A 12,474-nucleotide genomic window follows, 5' to 3' on the forward strand; every position below is an offset into this window, starting at 1 on the left:
ACAGAAACTGTGCCATTTGACAATATGCCATTCCTTTATTCAATGAGCTCAATTCGAGTATTAGGAGACTCAAAATCGAGGCACAACAATTTGATCTGAAGTCGATCATTTTCCAAATGTTGCAAACTATATGTCAATTTAGTGGGATTCCTACTGAAGATCCACATCTTCATCTTCGGTAATTCATAGAAGTGAGTGACTCATTTAAACTAGTCGGGGTGACCAAGGAAGCCTTAAGGCTGAGATTATTTCCATACTCATTAGGAGATAGAGCACGAGCATGGTTGAACTCCCTACCGTCTAGTTCCATAACTCATGGCAAGAGTTGGTTGAACTTTTCTTAATGAAATACTTCCTTCCATCTTTAACCACTAAGATTCGAAATGAAATCACTTCAATTCAATAGTTTGATGAAGAAACTTTATATGAGGCATGGGAGCTGTTCAAGAAGTTATTACGGAAGTGCCCCCATCATGGCATTCCTTATAGCATTCAAATGGAGGCTTTCTATATTGGTCTCAATATTCATACTAGAATGATGGTGGATGCTTCAAAAAATGGAGTCATACTTTCTAAGTCTTATAATGATGCTTATGAGATTATTGAAATAATTGCTAGCAATAACTATTAGTGGCCAACCAACCGATTAGCCTCAGAAAGACGAGTAGCAGGAGTACATGAAGTGGACACACTTGCTTCTTTGGCAGCCAGGCATCTTCTATGTCTTCTATGCTTAAGAACATAACTGTTAATGGTTTTAGTGGTAACCTGACAGGTCAGCAGCCGAACCAATTTGAGAATATTTCTTTTGAATACTATGGAGATGACCATTTCTTTGAAAATTACCCATTGAATCAAGAGTCAAAATATTGCATGGGAAATCAGTATTGGAATGGTTCGCAATTAAATTTTTTATTACTTGTCACTTTATTACTTGTTGGGATTGTGTACACTTGCACATTTCGATCGCTCCAAGAAGCAATGTTCTCATTGCGAAAACAAAGTAATGAATGAAAACTGAACACTAGGTAGGGTTGTAAGAAAAGAGAGGGGAGTCATAAAGACTACTTAAGTACCAAGTCTTTCTCAACAATCTAATCCTAGACATGTTCATTCCCATTAACATATCACTTTACTAAGAAGGTATAAAGTTTATTTTATTTATGCTTGCTATTTTATTATGCGAAAGCAAAAATTCTAACTCAAAAATAAAAATAAACACCTAAAAAGAAATAAAACCTAAGACAAGAAATTCCCCCACTTTATTTATTTGACTTATCCTCCTCGTCTTCCTCCTTTGATGTTTCATCCTCGCTTGCATTCTCATCTTCCTTTCATGACTCAAAGATATAATCTAGGAACTCAGGAACAAAACTATTAGACATAGTTTTAAAAGTATTTCTTACAAAATCATCTTTAATATTTACATATTTCCAATAAGCCTGTTGTTGGTTATGCATAAATTTCATCATATCCATCATAATTGACAATTTTGATTTCTTCACAGTATCTGAAGAAGTGGGCATAGGAATATTTAACTCATGATCAACACTTGGTTCAACTGGCTCATTAGCATTTGACTTCTTTCTTGGTTTAGAGACTTCCAACTCCTTTATAAGTTCTGGATTGTTTGGTTCTTCCTCCAATTTTACTTCTTCTATCTCAATAACTAAGTTAGCCTCAGTTTTAGCTTTGTTCGATGACTTACCAATTTCTGGTTCTGTTGGTTCACTAAGTTCAGTTGGGTTTAGTTCATCGACATTCTCTTCTAACCTTTCAAGATTATGGGTTGTGACGCAAATTTGAACATATGTGCCATTCAGGTTTGCTTTTGTTTTAACTTGGGCCCTGAAGTAAAGTGAAGTAATCAATGATGGAAAGTAAGCACTTTCGATCTTCTTTCTAGCACAATCATGGATTTCCTTAAAAATGATTATCCCAACATTGATAGATCTTTCTGTCATAATTGTATACAACAAAAGTATTCATTCCATAAATATGGAGGAACTGTGTAAGATAGGCATGAACTATATTGAACAAAGTAGAACCATACCTTAGCCAACGGTTTTAGATATTCCTTTCGGTAAGAATGACTACCATACTTTCTTATAATCCATTAGGATCTCGGATTTGTCACAACATTAAGCACTTGTTGAAGAAAATCCCAATTTATATTTGTCATCATGGCAAAGTACTCATCTTCTTCAACATCAGGTAGGTTAAACAAATCATTAATGGATTTAGAAGTTAGGGGTACCTTATTCTTGCGAACAAGAAGTTTAGTAGCATCTGGCTTAGTCAAATTGGCATAGATCTCTCGAACTAACTCCTTTTCAGGCAATAATCATGCATCGTAAAAATAATTCCAATTGAAGGCATCAATCGTCTTTTGAATCAGAAAAGGCACAACCATCTTATCATTACTTATCAAGTTGAAACCTTTTTTCAGCATCATAGGTTGATTTTTGAAGATGGAATCAAACCTTTCTTTCACTTTCTCATCTTGAATCACAATGGGATTTTCAACTTGGAAGATCTAGTTCTTTTGTGAAACATGGTGATCTTTCCCGGCAAAATTTTGATAAAAGAAGGGAAAAAGAAGTCAGCAATAGATGGGATAAAAAGTTTGCGGTGGCGATAGTCTTATGGTAGCAACATTTTTACGATAGTGCACAGCTTGTGAAGACGATATGGCTGCTCCGGCAAAAGGCTTGCGACAGCAGTAGGTTAGGGTTTTTTGTGACAAGGGAAGGATATTGATGAGATTCTTTGGGGTTCAAGGCTGACAGCTAAGAGGAAAAAGATTGAGTGGCTAGGGTTTAGGCTAATTGCTTGAAGGTTGTGAAAAATATGGTGGTAGAGAGGAGTTTATATAGTGATGAATTACGGCAAACTTGTAGCAAAAATTTAGCTACAAAAGGTGACTTGGTCGGTAAGTATAGAGGAAGGGTAAAAATAAGAACAAAATTAGGGTTTTGGAAAATCCTATGGACGACAACATGGGATGAATTTTCTCCTTTTTACTATTTTAGGCCTTGAGTCTAAACTGTATTTACAAACTAGACTACTTAAGATAAAATAAGCTGTTTAGTACTTGGGCCAATTTAACCCCTTTATTAAACAAATAAAATAAAATTAACATAAAAAAGAGATTAAAATGGAAATAAAATTTTCAAAGTTAATTAGAAAATTTCTTCTCAAAATATTACATTAAGTTAATTCCCAAGAAAGGTTGTGTAACATCTCTTGTAACACCCTTTATCCACATCCGACGCTGAGACAGGCACAGGGCATTACCGGGCTAAAACGTAAACATACATACAGAACTGAACCATAAAATTTATTTTTAAATACAAAACTGTACATACGCATGCAACGTGTCCCTGTTACGGGCCTATGAGGCCCAAAGCGTACATCGGGGGTGGTTTAGGACTAAACCATGAACTTTATAGAATTTTTCATAAAACAGAGTCACACGCCCTTGTGGGCACAAGGACAGGTCCGTGTGCCCTTGACACGCCCGTGTCTCTAGGCCGTATAACTCTCTATTTATGATGTTAGCATCAATTTAAGATCACATGGCCAAATCACACGTCCGTGTGCTAAGCTGTGTGGCAAATTTAATTGTACCATTTAAGGTGCAGACTTCACACGGCCTAGGCACACGCCCATGTCCTAAGGCCGTGTTCTCCACATGGCTGAGACACACGGTCGTGTCTCTACCCGTGTTTACTACCATGCATACTGACTTGTAGCACTAGGGTGCAGGGGAAACACGGCCGGACAACAAGCCAATGGGGCTGGTCGTGTGTGACACACGCCCGTCCGTCTACCCGTGTGGACGACTTTGAAGCTATTCTCCAAGCCCTTTTTTCACCCTCTACAAGCCATGCACACACTAATGTGATAATAGTGATTATCATGGCAAAAATAGACTACTTAGACATCCATAACTTTAACTCATGCATGATAAATTTATGTCGAGTATACATAATTGGGACTCCATGACTTGTTAGTTCATTCAATCCATCTATTTGCCTTTATTCATATTATGACCATACTAATTAGCACCCTTTATCCATCAAGCATAAGTTCCATATTTCGTCATCCCTTGTTAACTACCAATTAGGTACACACCATAAGAATAATAACACATTTCATGTATGTATCAATAATTAGGGATTTCAAACCCATAATCATTATGAGCCATTTTTCTTGGCCATATACAAAATGGAATAATGTACCAAAATGAGCCATCACTTTAGCTAACAAATATGATATATATAACAAAATACAAAGTTCCCTATACATGCCATACTTAAATGTAATAAACCAATTATACCCTAAAAGATTTGTTGATAGTGTGACTCGAACTCCGCCGTTCATGATCCCCGAACTAGCTTGAGGATGCTAAAAGAAAAAGGAAAAGAAAGAAATAGGTAAGCATATAGCTTAGTAAGTCATGTGAAAGTAATAAACAACATAGGTCATGAAACTCATGGATTAAACATACTATCAATGACCATCACCTTATCATATTACACATAATGAACATATTGAGAATTTGTACTAAGTGTATTTGAACATCATGCTTATCTTACTCTTTCATACCCATACCAAATTTCCCGACACGAATCGAGTACAATACTCGTGAGGTCTACATACATACCTGTACCATGCATTATTACTCATTCTACCCCATATTCTTAATCATATTCTTGAATGGTCTGTTGAATTACCCGGAATATCAAAGGATGTTCGAAATCATCAGCACCACATAAAATACCAAAGCCATGTCCCCGACATGGTCTTACATGGATCTACATACCGATGCTATATCCTAGATATGGTCTCACACGAAATCTCATGTTGGTACTGATGCCATGTCCCAGACATGGTCTTACACGGGACCTCATATCGATGCCATGTCCTAGACATGGTCTTACATGGGACCTTATATCAATGCCATATCCCAGATATGGTCTTACATGAAATCACATATCGTGGTCGAAGCCATATCCCAGATATGGTCTTACACTGGCATACATGTCAATGTCAATGCCATGTCCCAGACATGGTCTTACACTGGCTCTCATATCAATACCGATGCCATGTCCCAGACATGGTCTTACACTAGCTCTCATAAATCGTGGTGTCATGATATCCGAATCCCAAGCATTCCTCAGGGTCATCCGGGACTTCCGAGATATAAATCCATCACTAAACCTTCATTAAATCATCACAAGCCAACTTCATTAGGTCATTCATACATATAACATAGAGCATCAATTATTAAACGCATGATAATGAAATTGTTAAATTACTTACACACAACTTACCTCGGTGCAAAATATGATAATTTACGATTTAATCCACAATCTTGCCTTTTACTTGGTCAAGGTCTATCCCTCGTCCCTCTTGATCTATAATAGCATATTTAGCTCATCAAATACACACACTATTCAATTCATTCCAAAAATCACGATAGGACAAAATTATAATTTTGCCCCAAAAATTTCATAAATTACAAAATTGCCCTTAGGCTCGTAAAATGAAAAGTACCCAATTTTCTCATTATTCAAGCCTAGTCACATCATTTTCTCTCTTATACTAACCCACATTTTCATTTATTCACACATTTACACATAGTTTTTATAACTTTTACAATTAGGTCCTTTTTATCAATTTCACCAAAAACCACTTAGTAAAAGTTGTTTATCACTCATCAAACTTTCATATTCTTCCATTAGACATCAAGTCACAAGCATGCCATTCATGGTTATATTTTTGAACATGAAATAGCTAAATCGAGCTAAGAGGATTTCAAAAATATAAAGAACATTAAAAACGGGGCTAGGATGCACTTACTTTTAAGCTTGAAGATGAAAGAAACCCTAGCTATGGATTTCTTATGATATTTGGCCAAGGGGAATGAAGATGAATACAAATTTTGACTATTTTTCCCTTTTAATTCTTTTAATAATCAATAGGCCAAAATGCCCTTCCATTAAAACTGTGATATTTTATCCCTCCTATGTCCATTTTTGTCCATAATGACATATAATGGTCTAACTGCCAATTAAGGACTTAAAATTTCAAATATCACCACAATTAAGCCCTTAAATCAACTAGAACACATGTTTTTCACTTATTGCAATTTAGTCCTAATAATTCAATTGGACACCTTATCGGTAAAATTTCTCATCGATATTTTCACACAGGCATGTATATATATCATGGATCTCATAACATCAATAAAATAATTATTTCTATCTTAGATTTGTGGTCTTGAAACCACTGTTTTGACTAGGCCCTAATTCGGGATGTTACACTCCTAACCTGTATACGTCGCTGGATTAGGGTTACAGAGTATTACTGAACAAGTGAAACACTTAAATATACCTTTCATACATAGTTGTAATCCGAACATGAATCAGCCATTCGCATACATATAGTCCCTAAATCGAGCCCTTGACGCCCTAGAAATACATTAAAAACAATTCAGGACTAAACTAGAAATATTTAGAAAGTACAGGAAAAAGTTACAAATTTTTTACTATAGGAGTCACACGGCTGAGACACCAACCGTGTCTCAGCCTGTGGTAAGCCTGGAAGTATTGTAAAGATCAACTTTGTTGAAGGTTAGTTAGTTCTTTAATTTTCAGTTTCTTTGAGCTTGAAGTTGCAAATTTTTAAGTTTGTAAGATCGGTCGACTTACAATGAATTTTTGGATGGTTGATTAGAGCAAAATTGCTTTCTTGTGATTTTTATGAGCAGTTTTCTTCTTGATTCTTGAAGCAGTCGTGAGAATCCATTCTTCATCCTTTAATTTGTCAAGGTTTATTTCTTGGAAGGTTGATTAGAGCCATTAACTGAATTTGTTGGGGTCATTAAAGGATTCAATTGGGCACTTATTCATCTATCCATTGGTTTATTCAATCAATCTTCCACTTTTGAAATTCAATTTTTATTTATTTATTTATTATTTTAAATATTTATTCTTTGTTCTTAATTTTTTTTCTTTTAGTTGTTTGAATGTTTTTTCTTTATTTTTTTTAAAAATTTGTTTGGTTTCTTCTTTTCAGGTCAGGTCCTAATCTTCTTTTCACATTAGATCCTAGTTTTCTTTTAGCTGGATAACTTGAATATGATCTTCTTCCAGTCCATTATCATATGTACTTAATTTTTTTAGATTTATTGCGATAAATACAATCAATCCTCTTATAACCACCACCCACTATAACAACATTTTTCTTTAACATCCAAGTTTCTAGCAAAAATGATTTTTTATGTTTTATTCTTACCCTCTATAGCAACTTTTCACTTATGAAAGCAACAACCATAGTTATGAAGTACATCCCTTATAAAATTAGTTTTTATAATAACATATTGTCTAAAATTTAAAAGAAATTATAGCTATTTCATATAAGCGAGCCTATTAATCATAATTTATTAAATAAAATGATCTTAATAAAAATATTATTTCAATAAAATGCTTAAGTGTCTCATGAAAAATTTTGTTAATCATATTTTATTGAATGAAATAAGCTTCAACGATTGGAATTAAAAATATCAATTTAATAACTATTAAGTTCCCTAGTTAAGTATTGTATTATGAATTTGTAACATAATAAGCTTATAAATTAATTATTTGAATTTAATAAATCATGATAAATTAATTAATTTAATTGGGTAACTCATATTGATAAATTGAACTTGTTAGATTTATGAACATAATTAGTCATGTGAAAGAGTGTAAAATAGAAGATGCATAAAAGCAATAATTTATAAACTTATCTTTTAATTCTGTTGGTTTGATTCCTAGTTTCTTTTTTTTTTAACATAATTCTTTCTTTCTTCATTTGATGATGGAAATTCATGATATGAGTTCTATGGTAGGTTTATAGCAATTATCTCCATGTAACAACATCCTATTATAGCTGAATAACAACTATCTCTCTATAGTAGGCAAAACCTTGACAAACAAATTGGGGCTGTAATAGGCAAGGTTAACTCACAATAAAAAAAATTTAGAAAAAAAATTAAATTCTATTTTGCATTATAGTTAGCTCGTGTAAAAATTGATAACCATGCCTCCAAGAATGGAGAAATGAGCTAAGTCTCAACCCAAACCACCTCTATCACCGGAGCATGTTCTTGATAAATTTAAGTTGAAAGAGGTCGAAGCCTTTTTGTCAAACATTCAAGGACGAACTTTTAGCCTTGAAAGGGGCTTTGACCCATTGGCTTCAGATTGTGAGGACGTTTGGGATTTAGTCCGTTTTCATGGTTGGATGAACCTTGCCATGGTGCCCACCACGCCAGCTGTAATTCTAGTTGTTTTGGATTTCTACTCTAATTTAATTTTTTTTTGAAAAGAACAAAGTGCATGTGAGGGACAAAAAGGTCAATATATCCCCTAGAGCCATTAGCGAATATTATGGTGTCCCTCATTATTAAACTGATTATTTACAGACCATGGATCTAAATAATTTTGAAAATGCTGATTTGGATACAGTTCTATTGTTTTTAACTGAGGGGAGGGGAATGGAAAAGAGAGGGGTATAATAATTACCCCCTATCTTTTAAGCAAGCTATAATGTTTCCCATCGCTAAAATGTGGATGAAATTTATTTGTACAAGCATATCACTATTACTCAACACTAATACTGTTAATGTTTTTGAGCAACCTTATTATATTGTATCTTGCAGCGAAAATGAATTAGCCTCAGGAAGTGGGTCAATTAAGAGATCTGGAAATGTATATCTAGCATCAAGGTTGGAATATATTTATGCCACCATGCTGGAATAGTGATGGGGCCTATAGAGCAATTTCATAATCCTACCACGAGTATTATTGGAGACAACCCATGCACCAATTTCGGGAGCTTTAGAGAAAACAAGTACAAGAATGGAATTAGCGGCACAAACAAAAAATGGAGATGTCTCTAGCTCCCCCAAATAAATCCTCGAAGGTGAAGGTGAAAAAGACCGATGAGCCTACAAAATGTGTAACAGCCCGATTTTGGGTCTAGTCGGAACAATGATTTTGGAACCTTATTTTGGGGCCATAGAAATTATTTTTAATGTTATTTTATGTGTTATATCATGATTATATGAGTGCATGAAAAATTTGGTGAGTTAATTTTAGCGTTTGTGAGCTTAATTGTGAAAAAGGACTAAATTGCATAAAGTGCAAAAGTCCTGTTTTATTAGCTAAAGGTGTAAATTGACTATGAATCATATTGTGGAGGTCTTTAAAGGGCAAATAGACCCTTTTGAGAGAGGTGGCCAGCCATGGGAGACAAAGAAATAGAAAAGTCAACATTTAGTGGAAATTAGGTGATAAAATTGAATAAAATAAAACAAATAGGAAAAGTTGTCTTTTTCTGATCTCTCTCCTTCTTTCTCCACCGAATTCTCTTCAAGAAAACAACCATGGTAGTTCAAAATTTTCAGCAACCTTAAACTCTTGCAAGTAAGTCTTCTTGGTGGTCTTTCTTGATAATTTTTATGTTTTTGGAACCCTTAAAGCTTAATTTAGCTAATGGGGGACTATTTTGTGAAATGGTTGATAGTCTAGGGATTTTCCATGAAAGGATTTATGTTGTTTGCTGAATTTTAATGAAAAAAATGAGTCTTGGTTTTGTAATAAACAACTTTTGTGAAAGGATTTTCATGAAAACACTTAATATGGACCATTTTGTAAAGATGACAAAATGAGTGATAAGTATGAGTAATAATGAGAATTGTGGGCTGCTCCTAGTATAAAAAGAATTCGACTAGGCTTGGGTACTGAGAAAATTTGATAAAAATCGATTAACGAGCCTAAGGGTAAAAATCGTAATTTTTGTAAAGGCTAAGGGCAAAACGGTCATTTTTCCAAATTGTGAATTATAGAATGTTTTAATTAATGTAATGATTAAATGAGTGAATTTCATCATGTTAGATCAAGAAAATCGAGATTTGGGCTTAAATCAGAAAGTATGAGGTTGTGGACTAAAATGGAGTAATTAGCCAAAATTGCATTCGAGGTAAGTCCGTGTGACGAAATAAGCATGTTATCCATATTATTGTTAATAGACTTGAAATCTATTTTGCTATGATTGTATTTAATTATATGTTGATGGAATATAACATTCCATTGAAACAAGTAAGTTGTATGTAGTAATGCAACCATATTGTTATGATGTGTGATTGGATTGATATTGCATAAAATTTTTTGATTGTGAATATGGGTATGCATGATGAAAATTAATGTAATAAAGACTCCCGATTGAACATTAGGAATAGATTTGGATATTTATGCCATGACATTGGGTGATATGTGTGCTAGTGTAAGACATGTCTAGGACATGCATCAGCCACATTATGAGAGCCAGTGTAAGAAATGTCGGGGACATGCATCGGCATTGAGGCGAGAGCTAGTGTAAGACATGTCTGGGACATGCATCAGCCTCAAGATACACAAGCTAGTGTAAGACCTGTCTGGGACATGGCATTGACACCGATAGATGAGAGCTAGTGTAAGACCTGTTTGGGACACGGCATCAGCCTCGATATATGAAAGTCAGTGTAAGACCTATATAGGACATGGCATTGACTTTGATGTGCTAGCCAGTGTAAGACCATGTCTGGGACATGGCGTCGACATCTTATCCTATGTTTAGGGCTATTGAATATTCTGTAGTATTCCAAATGGTTCAATGGGAGATGGATGGTTTATATCGAATGATAGAGCTCATGGCTATGTTGTGAGTGATACAGGCACTTACATGAAATTGATGAGATGTGAATCTAATTCATGTTGTATGATTGATAAGGAATGAATATGAGTAAGTATATGAGCATGTTGAGTAACACAGGTATGTAAGCCAAACTCATGAGAAATGGTTTCGGTTTATGATACACATTTGGTGAGGATGTAAATAGGTAAGTCATGCCTGTGAGAATGATTTTGTGATGACCTTATGGTTATAGGTCTATACTTATGATGTATAAACATGTATTTTTACCAATGTGGTGAAAATGAATTAATGTGTGATAAACTTAGTATCATTAATTTACACTAAAATAGTTTTGAGCAACAACATTAGTCTGATTTTGAAAATCCACCAAAAATTGTGGAAATTGAGTTAGAGGCTGAATAAAATATTAAATTAAATCTTAATGAGTATAATTTCACATAGAGGAAATGGTGTAAGAAAAAGAGTTTCATACTATGAAATATCTAAATTGTTGTGAGACAGAGTCAGAATGATTTCGAAATCCCCTGTTCTAATTTGAGAAATTCATTGAAGATTGTAAAAAAATAGTTATATATTATAATTTATATTTTTGGAATTCTTAATGAGTCTATTTTCAAGATAAATAGACAAGAATGTCATCTGAGTCCTGTATTATGAGATAATTTATTTTTTGTGAAGAGGGGTTGGAACTGTCAGACAGCGAAAAATGGGTAAATTTAAGGAATAAACTGTACTTATTGGGTAGACCAAAAACTTCTAAAAATTTTATGGTAAGAATATATGTGAGTCTAGTTTCAGGGAAAATTAGTGGATTTTAATTTGGAGTTCCGTAGCTCCAGATATAAATAAATTGGTAACTATGACTCGAGAAAATAGTATGACCAGAATATAAGTAAAAGTGTAATTATGGTTGTATTACCTTGAGAAGCATGTTGGCATATTGATTATTATTTTCATATGGACTTACTAAGCATGAAGCTTAGTCCCTCATTTCCATTTCTTTTAGGTTGTCAGGTTAGGTCGGGGTTGGAGATCGTCGGAGACAGCATCACACTATCAAGTCTCTACCTTTGAAATAATGAAACATATATTATAAATTTCAAGTGAGTGGCATGTATAGGGATCTAGTTTATTAACATGTGTTATTATGCTTTGGCCTAATGTATTGGCTTATATTGAGTTATATGTATATGGCCACGAGATGTGGCTCATATTGATTATGGCTTGTAAACCTAGCTATTCATGTCATGTTTAATGTTTATGATGCGATTATGTTTGTTTGCCATGCTTGGTTGGTATTATGATATGTGTGTTGGATGTATGCTCTATGACCAATTGAGGTGGTCATAACCATGTAGTAATGGCACGTTATAAAAACAATGTGATAATGGTTGAACATGAGTGCCTGATGGATAAGTTGGTAACCATAATATAATGGTAAAAGTGATCGTCAAAATGACAAGTCTTATGAATGTGGATTAAGGAATCTAGACTTGGTATTGCATGAGTAGATGCATAGCTTGTAAGAGGACATGTGTTATGAAAATATCTTAATAAATGTTGTTTAATCACTAAAATTATGCCATGATTTGTGGTTTTAATATGCATAAGATTGTAAGGGTTTATGGGTAACATGAAGGCTTGGAAGATATCCTAAGTGTTGACTACACGAGCTGAGACATGGTCGTGTATCTCAACCGTGTGAGGGACACGTCCTGGAGACAT

At 34.2% G+C, this 12,474-nt stretch overlaps 1 non-coding gene across 1 annotated transcript; it reads right to left on the bottom strand.

Annotated features, from left to right (window-relative positions):
* Positions 1-373: 373 nt before the first annotated feature.
* LOC128282935 (small nucleolar RNA R71) lies at positions 374-480 on the bottom strand. Its single transcript, XR_008273285.1, has one exon. It is a non-coding gene; the product is annotated as a small nucleolar RNA R71 (small nucleolar RNA).
* Positions 481-12,474: the final 11,994 nt, after the last annotated feature.

Source organism: Gossypium arboreum, chromosome 10, assembly GCF_025698485.1.
Source record: "Gossypium arboreum isolate Shixiya-1 chromosome 10, ASM2569848v2, whole genome shotgun sequence".
Lineage (NCBI taxonomy): Eukaryota > Viridiplantae > Streptophyta > Magnoliopsida > Malvales > Malvaceae > Gossypium > Gossypium arboreum.